The sequence below is a fragment of the Pan paniscus genome, chromosome 6, assembly GCF_029289425.2.
Source record: "Pan paniscus chromosome 6, NHGRI_mPanPan1-v2.0_pri, whole genome shotgun sequence".
Classification (NCBI taxonomy): Eukaryota; Metazoa; Chordata; class Mammalia; order Primates; family Hominidae; genus Pan; species Pan paniscus.
Window position 1 is genome coordinate 141,345,881 of NC_073255.2, and position 17,950 is coordinate 141,363,830.

General features: G+C 37.4%; 1 protein-coding gene across 4 annotated transcripts in view; it reads left to right on the forward strand.

Moving 5' to 3' along the window:
- Window positions 1-17,950, forward strand: part of LHFPL3 (LHFPL tetraspan subfamily member 3) — a 577,287-nt gene that overhangs the window by 165,535 nt on the left and 393,802 nt on the right. The gene's annotated exons all lie outside the window — the stretch shown is intronic.

Consider the following 17,950-nt stretch of genomic DNA (forward strand, 5'->3'; position numbering starts at 1 on the left):
GCATATACAAGTGTTGTAAGGTTTGTGTGGAGATCATTAATTTGGGTTCGAATGCTTCTTTCCTTTAGTATGTGCTGATTCACCAAGAGTTAATGTATTTTAAAACTATTAAATATTTTAATGTTCTAGCATAAATTCTCAAACTACAGGGTTACTTGAGTAACAATGCTATTATGAATTGAATTTGATTATAAAATACTTGTTATGCATGTGATGTTCCACTAGATGATTTTTCCCCTTATTAATGATTAGTTAACAGGAAATAATATCAGAATTCCAATAATAGCAACAGAACAGTGGCACTCTAAAGCACTGGACCATCAGGGCAAAGAGGAGACCAACTTGCCTTAAGTTACTTACTAAGTAGTTTTAGGGAAAAATGGTTGAGTTTCAAGCTGGTTATCTCTCGAATGGATCTGTTCAAGACATGTCAGACCCGGGACCATGTTGCATTCACAAAGAAAATGGTACCATGTCAGGTGTATTAAACAATAGCCCAGGCTTTGCCTGGCACATCCTAACTATTTTGATGGCCGTGTTTTGCATTTGGAACCTTCCACATTTAGCACAGAGGAACTTCACAAATATTGTACACCAATAAGTACTCAAGACATATGTTTGAAATTTTTATGTAAATTCTATGAAAATTTATTCTGCTTTCACATTCATTTATAACTATTATGTTCACTAATGTAAAGGACATTTGTCTTATAACAGTCCTCAAATTCCTTGCTTTCCAGTTTAAAATAGTTTTATTTTAACCCACCCTCTCTCCTTTCCTTTCTGTCTTAGAGGAGGAGGGAGATGCACACCTCATTTCTTTCTGTTGCATCTTTGATCCCAGTTGTTCCTGCCTCTTTGGGGGCCTTCCACCATCCATTGCCACTCCCTACTTTCATCTCTTCTTTTCCACTAGATTCTTCTCTTGAGTCTGTAATTAGGGACATGTCCGACTGATCTTAAAACTTCACTGTATCTTTCAAGCAATTCTCCTTTATTCCATATTTATTTAACCTTCAAATTTCTGAAAAGAATAATATTTATGCACTGTTTAACTTTATTTTCCACATACTCTTTAACCCTATGTCATTTCACTACTGTTCCTGCAATGCCCTGGGATCTCAAAGGTTGCTAATTACCTCTTTTAAAAATTCCTCTTGGATCTTGGTATTTATCTTCCCCACTCAAGGGAATCTGGCCCCCCACTTTCTTAAAATGTGCTTCCCCTTGGACACAGTGCTTTCCTAGTTCTTCTACTTCTTTGATTGTTCCTTCTCTATCTTCTCTTCCTACCCTACCCCAGGGAGTAGGGATTATTTTGATCCTTAGCTCCTGTCTTCTTCCCTTCAAGACTCCCTTTTCTGAAATGTCATCTAGTATCAGAGTTTCGTTGTCTTCTCTCTGTGATGGCCTCCTGATCTACATTTCAGTGCTCATCCTCTCTCCTTTAGAGCGCATGTATCTCAAGAGCCTGCTGGAGTTTTTCAGCTAGATGGCCTCCAGTCACCTTCAAAACTGAGTCCACTAACTCATTCCCCACTTATGTCAGCCTCTCCTGCTATGTTGCTGGGCCTGCTGATGGCCTCACTTTCCTAGTCTTGGAGTCAGTAGGATCAGCATTGACTCCTCCATCTCCTTCTTCCCAATGTCAATTAATTTTCAGATATCATTGGTTTTACTTGTGCAATAATTCTTGTCTTTTTTTTTGCTTTGTTCTCACAAACACTATCTGAATTCAAGCCCTCATTACTTCTCTCCTGAGCTATTATAATCACCTCTTAACTAATCTCCTCTCCTGGTCTCTTACTTCTCTGTACCATGCTACACACCTCTGCTATCCAGTAAGGATAGCAGGTGGCTAGTAAGCACTTGAAATATAACTAGTCCCACTTGAGATGTGCAGTAAGTATAAAAAACACACCAGATACAGAATAATTTATACTAAAACATTTCAAATTCCTCATTAATAATTTTTATATTGATTACATGCTGACATGATAATATATTAAAATTAATTTCATCTTTTTTGTAATGACTAGAAAATTTAAAACTGCATATATGGCTTTAAATATATTTCCATTAGCTAGGGCTGCTAGAGAGCATAGTAAGGCTTGTCTTATTTTTCTTCTCAACAGCTTTGACTGCTTCTCATTACCATAAAATTATATTAACAATAGAAGCAACAACTAACATATATTATTTTACAAAATAATATGTGTAATATCTGCCTACTTCAGTATCAAATGCAAATCTATTAGTTCAACATTTCATGCCCTGAGCCATCTGGTGCCAACCTATATTTTCCATTCATTCATTCACTTATTCCACAGATATGAATTCTCTGCCTCTATTCTCTTATTTATTCTTCACATCCTTCAGAACCTTGTCTGCCACATTCATTACCTTGCTTTCACACTGTTCTCTCTTTGTTAATAATGTTCCTTTTGCTGAGCTCTCTCCTCTCATTTTCACATGTTTACATCCTTTCCTTCTTCATCATCTTTAATAAAATCTTCCACGCTTCACCCATGCTAAGAAAGTACTCCCTGCCCCCAAAACGTCAGCACTCTGTAGTGTGTGTGAATGGCTCCATAATCAGAAAAGCCATGCTTGCTTTCTTATTCATCCATTCAAGTCAAATCAAGCCTGCTGACCTCTCTCCCACCAGACCTGGTAGGAAGCCACATCTCCCTTCCTTGCTTACACCCTCATGGACCCATACAAGAATTCCAAGGCTTAGGTGGTCTTGGTAAATAGGAAAAGACTTGGCGACAGATAGTCCTGGCAGCTCCTCACCCAGGCCAGAGTGGTGTTGCAGCAGCCCATGGGTGGCCTTCATGCTTCACACAACCCCCAGCTGGGGTACAAATCCTAGATCCCCAACAAGACTCTGTAGTTCTTCTCATCTGGAACTCAGCTCTTCTGATCCGACCATCCATCCCTTGAACACAACACACCAGTTTCCGCTTCCAAACCCCCCTCCAGATCAATCCCCTTCCTCTTTCAAAATCCATAGCAAGAAGCAGAAACCAAGATTACTGTTGGTTTCCCAATATATCACTCTGTTTCCCCTCTACTTCTTTCTCTCCTAATGGGTTTCCATAGTCCAAAATTTCTTCCTCAGAGAAGGTTCAACCCCTTCCCCTTCCAACCCCCACTAGCCAGACAGTCACTACCTTCTTTGGGCTTTCACAGAATCTTTTTTATTTTTAGAGACAGAGTCTCACTCTGTTGCCAACATTGGAGTGCAGTGGCTCAGCCATGGCTCACTGCAGCCTTGAACACCTGTGCTGAAGTGATCCTCTCACCTTAGCCTCCCAAGTAGCTAGGACTACAGGTGTACACAGCCATGTCTGGCTATTTAAAAAAAATTTTTTTTTTCTTTTTTGAGACGGAGTCTTGCTCTGTCGCCCAGGCTGGAGTGCAGTGGCACAATCTCAGCTCACTGCAAGCTCCACCTTCCGGGTTCACGCCATTCTCCTGCCTCAGCCTCCCAAGTAGCTGGGACTACAGGCGCCCGCCACCACGCTTGGCTAATTTTTTGTATTTTTAGTAGAGACGGGGTTTCACCATGTTAGCCAGGATGGTCTCCATCTCCTGACCTCATGATCTGCCCGCCTTGGCCTCCCAAAGTGCTGGGATTACAGGCTTGAGCCAACGCGCCTGGCCTAAACATTTTTTTGTAGAGACTGGTGGCGGGGGGTCTCATTATGTTGCCCAGGCTGGTCTTGAACTCCCGGCCTCAAGTGATTCTCTCACCTCAGCCCCCTAAAGTGCTGGGATTACAGGTGTGAGCCACCACACCTTGCCAACATCTTTATTAAAGCATTTCGCTTTATTTTGTTCTCAATACATGCTAGATACTCTGTGTACATTATCTCATTTAATCCTCATTTATTACTTTACTTAGGATAAGCTAATTGTCTGAGATCACACAGCTAGTAAATAGAGGAACCAAGATTTTTTTTTAATACTTTTAAGTTTTAGGATACATGTGCACAACGTGCAGGTTTGTTTCATATGTATAGATGTGTCATGTTGGTGTGCTGCACCCATTAACTCGTCATTTAGCATTAGTTATATCTCCTAATGCTATCCCTCCTCCTTCCCCCCACCCCACAACAGTCCCCAGTGTGTGATGTTCCCCTTCCTGTGTCCATGTGTTCTCGTTGTTCAATTCCCACAGATGAGTGAGAATATGCGGTGTTTGGTTTTTTGTCCTTGCAATAGTTTGCTGAGAATGATGTTTTCCAGCTTCATCCATGTCCCTACAAAGGACATGAACTCATCCTTTTTTATGGCTGCATAGTATTCCATGGTGTATATGTGCCACATTTTCTTAATCCAGTCTATCATTGTTGGACATTTGGGTTGGTTCCAAGTCTTTGCTATCGTGAATAGTGCCACAGTAAACATACGTGTGCATGTGTCTTTATAGCAGCATGATTTATAATCCTTTGGGTATATACCCAGTAATGGGATGGCTGGGTCAAATGGTATTTCTAGTTCTAGATCCCTGAGGAATCGCCACACTGACTTCCACAATGGTTGAACTAGTTTACAGTCCCAGCAACAGTGTAAAAGTGTTCCTATTTCTCCACATCCTCTCCAGCACCTGTTGTTTCCTGATTTTTTAATGATCGCCATTCTAACTGGGAACCAAGATTTTTAAACAAAGCTGTGCTGGTTCCAAAGTCTGCATTTAGCCATTAACTTGTATTTCCTTAGCTTAAATATAATGAAGTGAAGCCCCTGAATATGTATCTCATCATCACTACCAGATGTTAGGAGCACTGCATTTCCTGTGCTTAACTTAGATATGTGAATGGAAAGTATTTGTGGGATCCCTTCCTCCCAGAAGGGAAAACTTGGAGAAATTTTAGTCTAAGCTCTTAAACTCTCCAGTACCCCAAAGTATTTTTAGATGTCATTTCTGCCTCTTTATGATATAAAATTAAAAGCCTAAGTAAAGAACAAGGTCCCCTTTGCTCATTCCATCATTCCTGCCCTAAATAGCCCTCGTCTTCCTACCACCAGGAGAAATCATTCCTTGGACTATATGCTGGGTAACTTCACTGGGGATGCTGCGATGGAAAAGTAGATTATCTGATTACCATTATTATCGTACTATCGTTCTCGAGTTTGACTGACAAAACAAAAAAAAAAAGCATTCTTCCCAGGGCATGTCTTATGCATTGACAAGTTTCACTTATGTGTCAGAACAAAGCATTGCAAATTTACCCAATAAAGAAGATTCATATGTACTCCTGAACCGAAAATAAAAGTTGAGAAAAGGAAAAAAAAAAAAAAAAAGAAGAAGATTCTTAGGTTTCAGCTCCAAAAGTAAAGTTTTCTTTGAACATTTTAATTTAAACACACACACATACACACACACAGGCACACATATAACGTGAGGGGATATATACAGTAAAGGTAGAACAACAATAAAGCCAACTGGAATCCACATGAGAAGGCTTTGTCTTCATCTGAGAGCTGACAGATCTGCCACTTTCAGTAAACAGCCTCTGATATGCATTTTGGGGGTGAAATCTCATTTCTCTTCTGCTGTTACTATGGTTACCATCCTACAGAATCCCTGCACACACCAATTAAAAAAAAAAAAAAAAAGGAGGAAAGGAGAGCACAAACATAAATTTAAATATTAACACACCCCCTCCAAGCTGGAGGAGTCACTGCCGGGAACTTGCCTGGAGTCTGGTTAGGAATCTTTTGGCCCTGATATCCCGGTGTTGCCCATTAATCCCATTTCCAGTGCTACTGTGGAAGGCACCAGATACCTGGAGTGGGTAGAGAGGCTGAGCCAGGCTTGGCTCCTTGTAATCACAGAGCCCTGACACCTGAGTCACAAGGTCCTAACCTTTTGTAGACTGATGCAAGTGACTTGTGAGATGCCAGGAGCCAAAGGCCTGGGTTTTAGGGAGGGGAACCCTAGGTGTGGGGTGAACCAAAGGCCTGGGTTTTAGGGAGGTGGGAACCCTAGGTGTGGGGCGGAACAAGCGTAGCTGCCCAAGGCCCAAATAATTTTTGCCAGATTTCTTTCTTAAGGCAGATCTATCATGGATCCTCAGTTTCTTAAACTCTTACACAAGTACAAAATAATAATGCCTGTACCACAGGGCTATTGTGAGAATTAAATATAATAGTCACAGTGAACATATCTTGGGAACTCATGGTGCTACAAAATGCAGTTTCTAATCTTTGTGGCTACGTGACAACAAAGTCAGCCACTGCTACCATGACTGGAAGAAATTTCCCATGAGTCTACAAAAGGTTAGGACCCATGAGTTCTATCAAACTGTCTGCACTGAGGCTTCCCTTGTCACTCATTTCTGCCTTTCATTCTAGATATCTTGTCTTTGCGCTCAAAGAAGAACATTGGGCCAAGAACATTTAATCGCCAGTGAATTTCAGTCCTTATTTGTTGCATTCACATATACTTCACTTGCTGTACATGGAAGCAATGTGTTTTTTTTTTTTTTTTTGAGACAGGGTCTCACTCTGTTGCCCAGGTTGGAGTGCAGGGTCTCACTCTGCCTCCAGGTTCAAGAGATTCTTGTGCCTCGGCCACCCAAGTAGCTGGGACTACAGGCGCCTGCCACCACGCCCTGCTAACCTTTGTATTTTTAGTAGAGACGGGGTTTCACCATGTTGACCAGGTTGGTCTCGAACTCCTGACCTCAAGCGATCTGCCCACCTCTGCCTTCCAAAGTGTTGGGATTACAGGTGTGAGCCACAGCGCCTAGCCAGAAACAGTTTTTAATAAAACTTTATTTTCCCTTGGCAATAAGAATGCTTAGAAATGCCAGCTCTCAGGACACAGATAGGTCCACAATCAATTCTCAGCTAAAAACAGAACATTTAAGTAAATTTTAAAATGGAAAGTTGTATTCAACCTATTCTTCCTTTGATGACCAATTCCAAAAATGTTCAAAGTTTTTTTTTCCATGAGGACAGTGGGTCTAATGTTTGGGCATGGGTATTTCCAGGTGCAATAACTCATTTAAACTCATTCATAAAAATGAAGCATGATTGGAAGTCATTTTTATTCCAAAAGTAATGGCACAGTATATGACTTTTTATTGCCTTAATTTTATTTCTGAGGGAAATGGTGTCATCTTAACTACCTTATGAGGAAAAGAGGAATATAAGGATAAGAGTCAGGAGACAGAGTCTAGTTTTCACTTTGCCATCAACCTGTTGGGTAATGTTAGAAACACCACTTAACCTTCATCTACCTATTTGCTCATTTGCAAAATGAATAGCACTTTCCCTATTCACCTTGCTGTAAACAAAATGATTGATGTCAATGTGCTCTGAACATAAAGATTGTTTAATGTTATGCCAAGCCTGCATTGTTTACATTTTTGTTAGCATTTGCTCTTAAAGGAAGAAACTGTTAAGGTTGCAATGAAGCATGACCGAGCTCTTATATTCAAGATATTATCTTGGTACCACCCTTGTGCAGGCCATGTTGGAAAGGTCTGTCTACTGCCAGCCTGGTTCCATGACTCAGAGACCTTTGGAGAAAGTACTTCAAGAGAATGAGGGACTTCTTTGTGTTAGCTTTTGGTGCTCCAATATTGTATCATTAATTACAGACTGTTTTTCCTCCCCAAAGAGACCTAGTGACGAGTAATAAGATGAATTAGCTCAATCTGTTACGTTAATTTCTTTCTATTGGGAGGCTTAAATCATTAAACTAATGATCTCATCCATATTTCGAAGCAAGTTAATAAAATGCACGCAGTTATAATCACATTTAACCCAAAAACTATATAGAACTTGGTAATTTGCTTGCTTTAAAAGATTCCATTTATTTCAGTTGTGCTTTCTTACCAGTAGAAGAAAAAAAGGAAAATACTGCTGGAAATAAAATAATAAAACAAGCCAGCAGATTAAAAAGATGTTTTACAATTTTTGTTTTTCCAAATGCAGTAAATGTATTATTCTTTAACGTAAGACTGAGTCAGAAAGATGAGCACTGCATATGTGGATGGGTAGATGTCTACACTGACTATGCATTGCCTACTGATGTGATGGCTGTTTCCAGGACTGGTTCAGTCCGAGAAGAGATGGGAAACTCAGTAGATATTGAAGCCTCAGAGGTTCCACAGGTAACCAACCCTAAGCCTCTCGTTTTAATAGTGATGTCATTCTTCTGAGGTTTGTCCTCAAAAACAGTTGAGGCAGCTAGACAGCTTCTGGGAGTTTATTTCAACAAACTGACAATTTTATCAATATCTCTATGATTCCTTCTAATCAACTGGAGATCAATACTTGACACTTTAAGAAACAAAGTTGAAAGAATTTTTTATAGTTTAGTTTATAATTTTACCAAGTATTGCTTACTAAAATTTGCTTTATAAAGCTGAAAATGTCAACATTTCACCTTTATGAAGGAAACAAGATAATTAGTGAATTCAATGATAAATAGACATATCTACTAAACCACAATTTCAGTGCTGAGAACTTTGTGTGTTTACAAAGGCTGAGGTCCCTGTGGTTTTTGCGCTAATATCTCTTCAGTCCACTCATCTCCTCTCTCCCAGTTACTCTTGGCTACTTCAAACTTCCATTCCCTCCCACCTGGACCATTATAATATTGCTTTTTGGTCCCCTGCTTCACATCTTTTGCACTTTTACCACCTTTCCCTCGCCACAGAAGGCAGAGTGAATTTTCTAAACACAAATCAGATTCTTCGCCAGCCTAAAATTCTTGAGCAAATCCCTGCCCATACAGTAAACTCTCCTTTGTGTTCAGACGTGATTGCATACAGTTCTGTAAATGCCCTGTCCTCCTTCACGTCTCCCAGCCTCCTCTCCCAAGAACAGCCCCACTGGCCTTTCAAATGCCTTGTCATCCTTCAAGTGGCAAGTGTCCCTGAGATGCCCTCTCAAACCTGCCGCATCTCTCCTATAATCCCAGGCAGCTTTACCCTCTAGCTTAACCTGTATAGAGTTATCTCAGTATATACACTTGTCATTTTATATTGCAACTTGGTATTTACCTCTTGCCTCTGCATCTTTATCTTAATATATCTCCAGGGTTTATCACAATACCTGGCAAAAAAAAATGCTCAATAAATGTTTATTGATTGAAGGAAGGAAAGAATAAAGGAAGGAATAAGCTGTATGGTTTGGTGTATCCTTTTGAATTCCAAATATTATTCCTTGGTTAATCATAGGTATATTTCCACAGACTCTTTACAATGTAATAGACCAATATCATATACCATTTTAATGCTGCTTTCCTTTCAACAGCATTCGTTCTACTAATTTAAAAGCTATTAAGTAAGATGAAGCCTCAAAACCGGTCAACTGAACAGCTGCAGTCACTTGGGAACAGTTAGTGCTCTATACAGTTGCTAACATGATTTAAACTGAAGGCAAATCTTTTTAGTTTTTAAGTTAAGAGTAAATAAGATGCTAATAAACTTTGGAGTTCTATCTAAAGGCACTTTTTTTTTGCATGAGTTTTTATTGCTGTGAATTGTAGAACTAAAGATACACCTCTATCCCCTAAACATAATGGTGAGTCATACTGATAGTCACTCATGCCTCTTCTGGAGGTTTGAGGCTGTATTTCCCAGGCCTTGCTTTTCTCTGACATCCACCATAAACTACCCTGAATTGAAAGATTGTGGATTGGTTGACCTGATACAGCCTGGGGCTCAGATATGTCAAGAGACATATCTGAAAGAAAGTTTGAAAGCAAGTTCGAGAAATGATAGATTCCAATTTGAAATAGGGTGAAAAGGAAAACCTGACAGGAAACCAAATATATTCTGCAGCTATGTTTAGGCTCTGCGATTGAATTAGCAGTAGCATAGTTGATTTGGTGATTGTTGTCTGTTTTCTTTTTCTGGCTGTAATAACTAGATTTCTGAAAAATAAGTTAGATCAATTGTACTGTTCTAGGAATCAAATTAACTGAAAGGAATTTCAAAATAATCAGATTGTGCTCTGCTTATTGTAAATGCATTTGGACAATGGGGTGGAAATTAGATTCCTGAAGATACCTACAAGAAAAAAATGATTTTGTGAAAATAGACATGAATCATCTAACCTTTACATACCAATATTGAGATTGTATGGATATCAAAAATTAATTCAGATTTTTTTCACATCCAAAAGAACTGCAGATGTAGTCTCCTAACTGTACAGCACATTGCTTTCTATGTTACATGATGGAGCAAAATGCAACTTGCTTGCTAACACCTGAAAGAGTTAAAATTTGTTGTCTTTGTCCCATGGATTGGAATTTGGAAATAAATTCCTCTTTTACTTGAAGAATAGGGAAGAAGTCACTGTTTAGTGCTTCAGTTTAAGAACTGTGCTTCAGTTTAAGAAGCATAAAGCTATTATGCTTACTACCAAATTAAGGGTTAAGAAAAAGGTTTTACATTCTTATTTGAAGTAAAAATGATGTGCAGCAAAAGAGTATAGAAATGGCATCTACATGTTGGCTAAGCCATCTGGACTCTGACTACATGAATTCTTACTGCCCTGGGTCCCATTCTCGAGCTACATTAAGATTACAGAAGATTGTGCTTGTGGTTCAGGGTGAACCTAGGATGCTGTGTTCTACCTGCCCCCCATCACACACCACCTCCCAATGTATCTGTGCAAGATCCTTGCCAGGAAGATAAAATGGACTAAGAAATGTGACTTGCCTAAAGTGCTTTCCCAGCCCTCACAACTCAGAGGATTTCCAAGAACATTTATTTTTTCCAATGTCGGTATTGTTAGGGCATAAATAGTATTCTTATTGTTTACACAACTCTATTCCATACTAACTTACAGGATGGCTCTGATAAGTCTAGTTTTCAGGGTATTAGCTTATAAAATGATAAGACTCAGTAATATCTGGGTTCTCAGAAAAGGGCATTCTTTTACACTTTCAGTGATTGTATAAATAATTTCAAATTTTCTGGAAGTTAATTAAGAAATAATAACGCCTTAAAATTTTCCAAACTCTCGACCCAGCAATTTATTTCTAGAAACTTATATTAAAAATGTAACAACGTATGCTTGCAAATATTTAATTATACAACTGCTTACCACATGTTTTGTTAAAAAAAAAAAACTAGTAACAACCTAAATACCTCCTAATAGGGCATTGGTTAAATAATATTAAGCTTTATAAGATAGTAGAATACTAAGAAGGTATAAAAAGATGTTCACATATAATTTTAAGTATAAAGCAGGTTAAAAAGCAGAATGAACAATGCTATCCCATTTTGGTAAAAAGAAGCAAACACATGCACACATATATGAATGTGTGCGTGTGTGTGTCTGTAAAAAATGACAGGAAAAAATTAGCTGTCTCTGGCTTGTGGAATTGTAAGTACTTTTTATATTTTTCTTTCTGCTCACCTGTATTTTTCTAGATTTTCTACAATGAATGTTTGTTTATATTATGAGAAACAAAGAAAACATTTTTATTTGCTCAAGGCAATTATTTCCCACATATTCTTGAGTATTCTATTTCATAGTTGGATCATTTCCATGTTTAAGAGTTTTTTATTTTAATTTTAATATTTTCTTTTTCTTTTGAGACTGGGTCTCACCCTGTCACCCAGGCTGGAGTGCAGTGGCATGATCTTGGCTCACTGCAGCCTCCACCTCCAGGGTTCAAGTGATCCTCCCACCTCAGCCTCCTGAGTAGCTGGAACCACAGGTGCACACCACCACACCCAGCTAATTTTTGTATTTTTGGTAGATATGGGGTTTTGCCAGATTGCCTAGGCTGGTCTCAAACTCCAGGGCTCAAGCAATCTGCTCACCTCACCCTCCCAAAGTGTTGGGATTATAGGCATGAGCCACCACATGCAGCTGAAGTTTTTTTCTTAAGTCCACCCAACATTTATTTAGCATTTATATAAGCCCATCCCTTTTCATTTGGCTTTTGCTTTGTAGATCTTATTTTGTTTTTATTTGGTTGATATGGAAAATAACTGCTCAGCACACTTATGCAATCCATTCTGTACTAGAGAAGATAGTAGTCAAGTCACCTGTTTATCATTTTTCTCTCCAGGCCAGACTCCATTCCTTTCATCTGTCTTCATGAATCTATTTTCTATTCCTTTCATCTTTATTTGTTATTCACCTCTGAACGCTCTCTACTTCTTCATGTGGAATTTAAAATGCAGTGACCAAACTGAAGAAAATCATAGAAAAATATGACTTAGGCAAACTACAATGGAAGGAGTTGTCCTTAACCCTTAGCTATTGAAGAGCATGATATATTTTTTATCTTTTAAGTCATTGTCAATCACATATTTACCTTATGTTTATAAACAGGATTTCCCAGGATTTTCTATTTTATGGATACATTTTCATCTTACATTTTACTCCAATTTTTAATGTCTGCTGTTAGATTTTCATCCTAAATCTTTGATCACTTATGTGTTTCCCTTATGACATTAAATTACATCCCTTGGATGGGAAAATTTCTCAAAAATATCAATGTTATTTTGAATTCAGCAGTGATGTTAAAAGCAATAGCAATCCTCCTGATTGAGAATTCTCTGCAGGTCTGATGAATGCATTCCTGATTCTGGGTTATGAATATTTAATACAAATATAGGGGTCTCAGGGTTGATTCCAATACACACTACATTATCTTCTCCTTCAGGTTATGTGTTTAATTCAACTATCTACCCACATTATACTAGGACAATAAACACCTTATTTCTGCCTTACTGATGAGACAAGGTTTGTGATACCATTAAAACCAGAATTCAAGATAACTTACTCAGGTTACTATCTCTTTGTTTTCACTGTGTTGCAATATTATAAAAACAAATATAATTGGTTCAGCTTGCTTTGTTCTTCATAGACTTGTGGTGGAAGCTTTTAGTTGGCTAATCATCAACAGTGGAACAGCTGGCCTGATGAAATTTTTTTAGCCTTCAAGGATGGCAAACTCACACTGCTTGTGTATACATATATGTGTACACATATATACTATTCTATATACATGCATATACTGTGTATACACATATACTGCTATGTATACACATATGTGTATATACATACTATGTATATGTAGAAGTTAGCACATCAAAGCAGAACTCTTCATCATTTACAGTTGCGTCAGAGTGGCACTGGCTTCCAAAATTGGTATTCTGCTAGATAAGCATTAAAGGAAATGTATATTACTTTTCTGTCCCATGGGACATACATCATATAACCAGTGGAATTTTTGTCTTCTAACTCCATGATTATATTCAATGATGAACAGGGGTAAACATTTTACCTGGGCTGCATTTATTTTTAAAGCCGTCACATTCAAATGAGATATGGAAATGAAAAGCTTTCACATTGCTGATGCTGAAGAGCAAATTAGAAGCAAATGATAATTATAAAGTTCAACCTTGTGTTCTCCTGTATATGCCAAAAGGTAACGAGAATGAAGAAGATAAAAAGTTGAATCTGGTAAAGATGAAGACTGGTGAGCTGTCAGTGAGTTCCAGACGAAAGAGGCATGATAACGCACTGGGTTTCATGGAGAAAATTGTCTGAGCATGGATGACTGAGTTGTTTTGTTTGATAGGAAAAAAAAAATTTAAACTCTTTGGGAATATTGCAATCAGTTAATTATCATATGTAAAAAATATATTTATATGTCAAAAAAAGATAAGCACAAAGTGATGAATGAATGACTATAGTAGAAGAATCCAATTGAGTATTCAAATATGAATAAATGCAATTAATGGAATTAGTCACTGTTACAATTACCAAAGCATGTTATTGTAATATAAAAGCTAATCTCTTTCAAGTAGATTAATGAGAAGTATTTAAAAAGTTACTCTTCTCCATTTTCCAAGGTCATAGGTATAGATCAGAAGTTATACATAGAAAGGACATCTTGTATATATCTTTCCCTCCACAGACAGTAAACCTAAAATGGACTTAATTACACATAATACATAGGCATTTCTTTGAAAATGAATGTAATGAACTCACTGGAGTAGCATGAAAACTGATTTTTTTTTTCTTTTCTTGAGACTGAGTCTCACTCTGTCGCCAGGCTGGAGTGCAGTGACACGATTTTGGCTCACTGCAACCTCTGCCTCCTGAGTTCAAGTGATTCTCCTGCCTCAGCCTCCCGAGTAGCTGGGACTATAGGCATGTGCCAACACACCCAGCTAATTTTTGTGTTTTTAGTAGAGATGGGGTAAAAACTGATTTTATAAGGAAATCCCCGCCCCCACTCCCCCCACCCAACCCCACCGCCGCAATACCTCAGAGTATACTAAGCACATTCCATCCCATTTGTTATTCCATCGCTGAACTCCTACTCATTCTTCAGGACTCAGCTTAGATACACCTTCTCTGGGAAGCCTTGCCTGAGCCCTCAAGGCTCCCAAGTGTTCCCATGACATTGCTGTGCATATCATGTTCTCTGCCACTTATCCCAGGATATGTTCACTTATTTGTCTCTGCCACTAGATTGTAGTCAAGTCCTGAGGCTGTGTTATACTCTCAGCTTTGTATACCCAGCACCTACTGTGGTGCCTGACACTAATTAGTGCTCATTAGATACATGTAATCTCACTTGAGCCTCAGTGCAACACTAACAGGTATAGATCAGGATTAAACTCCCTATTTAGTAATGAAGAAAATGAGGCTCTTGGATCTTCTGTGATTTGTACAAGGTCATACAGACAGTGAAATAGCTGTGATTCAAACGTTTGGTCATGGAACACAAGGAAGGTAAAATTTTTACAGGAGTATCCAAGCAATTCCAAATGCAGCAGACATTTGGATTTAATTTAAAGAAAAGGGTATGGGAGTAACTAGTGATCTTTGAAAGCAGTCTCAGCAAAAGACTGAGGAATAGAAGTACAAATCCAGGAGATTTAGAAAAAACAAATTGTGATTAAAGGGAAGTAATATAAATAGCTGACTAATTCACAAGTATTCTATTGGAGACCACAGATATGTGGACAGTCTCTAAGACAGCATATTAAGAAAGTTTTTTTTAGAAGAGAGAACTGGTGTCTCTATTTATACATTGCATTAAATGGAAATAAAAGATCAAATTTTGTGTGAAGCAGCAAACAGTGCTGAAAGGGGAGTTTATAACACCAAATACATTAGGAAAATTTATGCATACATTAGAAAAAAGGAGACATCTCAAATCAATCATCTAAGCTTCCATCTCCAGAATCTAGAAAAAGCAGAGCAAAATATACCCAAAGCAAGCAGAAGGAAAGAAATAATAAAGGTAAGAGCATAACTCAATGAAATTTAAAATAGAAGAAAAAAAGAGAAAACCAAAGAGCTGTGTTTTTTTTTAAAGATCGATAAAATTGACAAACCTCTAGAAAGATGACAAAAATAGAGAGGAGAAAGAAATCAATATCAACAATGAAATAGGTATATCACCACAAGCCCTGCAGACATTGAAAGATTAAGAGTATACAGTGAACAACTCTATATGATAAATTCGACAAATTAGACAAAATGAACCAATTTCTGAACAAACACAAATGACCACAACTCAAGCAATATGAATTAGATAACTTTAATGTCCTATAACTATATAGGAACCTAAATTCATAATTTAAAAACTCCCCTGTATAAGAAATTGTTAGGCCTAAATTGTTTCACTAGAGAATTCTACCAGAAGATAGAAGAGGAGGGAACGCTTCCTGATTTATTTTATAAACCTAGTATCATCCTGATACCAAAACCAAAGACAGTACAAAAAAGAAAGGAAGAAAGGAAAAAAAAAAAAAAAAAAAAAAGGAAAGAAAGACAGAAACTACGGACCAACACTTCTCATGAATATCAACTCAAAAGTCCTAAACAAAATATTGACAAACAGAATTGAACGATATGTATAAAGAATTACACACCTAGTGGGACTTATTCCAAGGATGCAAAGCTAGTTTAATATTTTAAAATTAACCAATATAATCCACCATATTCACAGGCTAAAGAAGAAAAATCACATGATTGTATCAATAGCTATAGAAAAAGCATTTGATAAAAGTCAACACCCATTCATGGTCTAAAAAAAAAATCAGAAAAAAATGTTAGAGTGAAACTTTCTCAACGTGATAAAAAACAGATGCAATATCCTTACAGCTAGTATTATACATAATGGTAAAAAATTAAATGCTTTGCCTGTAAAATCAAGAGCAAGGCAAGGATGTCTACTCTCACCACCTTTATTCAACATAGTGCCAGAAGCTGTAACTGGTACAATAAGGCAAAATAAAATAAAATAAAATAAAAGACATACAGATCCAAAGAAAAAGTAAAAACTTTCCCTATTTTTAGAGGATATGACGATCTATGTAGAAAGTCCCAAGGAATCTACAAAAATACTCCTAGAACTAACATAAGGTCTACAAGTTCACAAGATATAATATAAACATATAAAAAGCAATTGTATTTTACATATTAACAATCAACATGGGATATCAAAGTTAAAGTGCAGTACTATTTATAATGACTAAATAGAATAAAAAATATGAGATACTTTGGGGTCCTAACACATGTACAGGACTTGTATGCTGAAAACCAAATAATGCTGATGAGTGAAATCTCAAAACTGAATACATGAAGAGACATACCATCTTCATGGGTTGGAAGACTCACTATAGTAGAGTTATTCTTTCCCAAATTGATTATAGGTTTAGCACAATTTCTATCAAAATCTCAGCAAGACTTTCTGTAGATACAGAAAATATTATTCTAAAATTTATATTGAAAGGCAAAGAAACTGGAGTAGCTAAAACAACTTTGAAAAAGAAGAATAGAATGGGTAGAATCCATATATTCAATCTCAAGAATTATTTTCTAGCTAAAGTAATCAAGACTGTGGTATTGGTGGAGGGACGGACACACAGATCAATGGAACAAAATAGAGAACCCCAAATAGACAAGGTTGCAAAAGTATTTTAATGGATGGGCTTTTCAACAAATGGTACTGGAGCAACTGGACATTCCTAGGCATAAAAATGAATCTTGACCTAAGTCTGACACTTAATACAAAAATTTACTCAAAATGGATTGCAGTGTTAAATATAAAACTGTAAAACCTTTAGAATAAAATCATAGTGAAAATTCTTTGTGATCTAGGGCTAGGCAAAGAGTTCCTAGACTTGACATAAAAAACACAGTGCATAAAATGAAACACTGACAAGTTGAATTTCATCAAAATTTAAAACTCTTGCTCTGTGAAAGACCCTGTTGAGAGAATTAAAGTATAAGCTACCAGGTGGGAGAATGTATTTGCAAACTGCATATTTGAAAAAGGAACAGAAAACCAAATACCACATGTTCTCACTTATAAGTGGGAACTAAATAATGAGAATACATGGACACATAGAGCAGAACAATAAACACCGGGGCCTATCAGAGGGTGGAGGGTGGGAGGAGGAAGAGGATCAGGAAAAATAACTATTGGGTACTAGGCTTAATACCTGGGTGATGAAATAATCTGTACAACAAACCCCCATGACACAACTTTATCTTTATAACAAACCTGTACTTGTACTCCTGAACTTAAAATAAAAGTTAAAAAAGAAAGAAAGAAAAAGGACTAGTATCTAGAATATATAAAGAACTCTCAAAACCCAACAGTAAAAATACAGACAAACCAATTAGAAAATGGACAAAAGACATTTCACTGAAGAAGATATACAAATGGCAGATAAGCACAGGAGAAAATGTTCAATGTCATAAGCTGTTAGTGATATGCAAGCTAAAACCACAATGAGGTATCACTAGACACCTATCAGAATAACTAAAATAAAAAATAGTGGCACAACAAATTCCGGCAAGCAGGTGGAGAAACTTAACCACTCATGCATACGTTGGTGGTGGGAATGTAAAATGGTACAGCCACTCTGGAAAACAGTTTGGCAATTTCCTAAAAAACTGAAACATGCAATTACTATAGGATCCA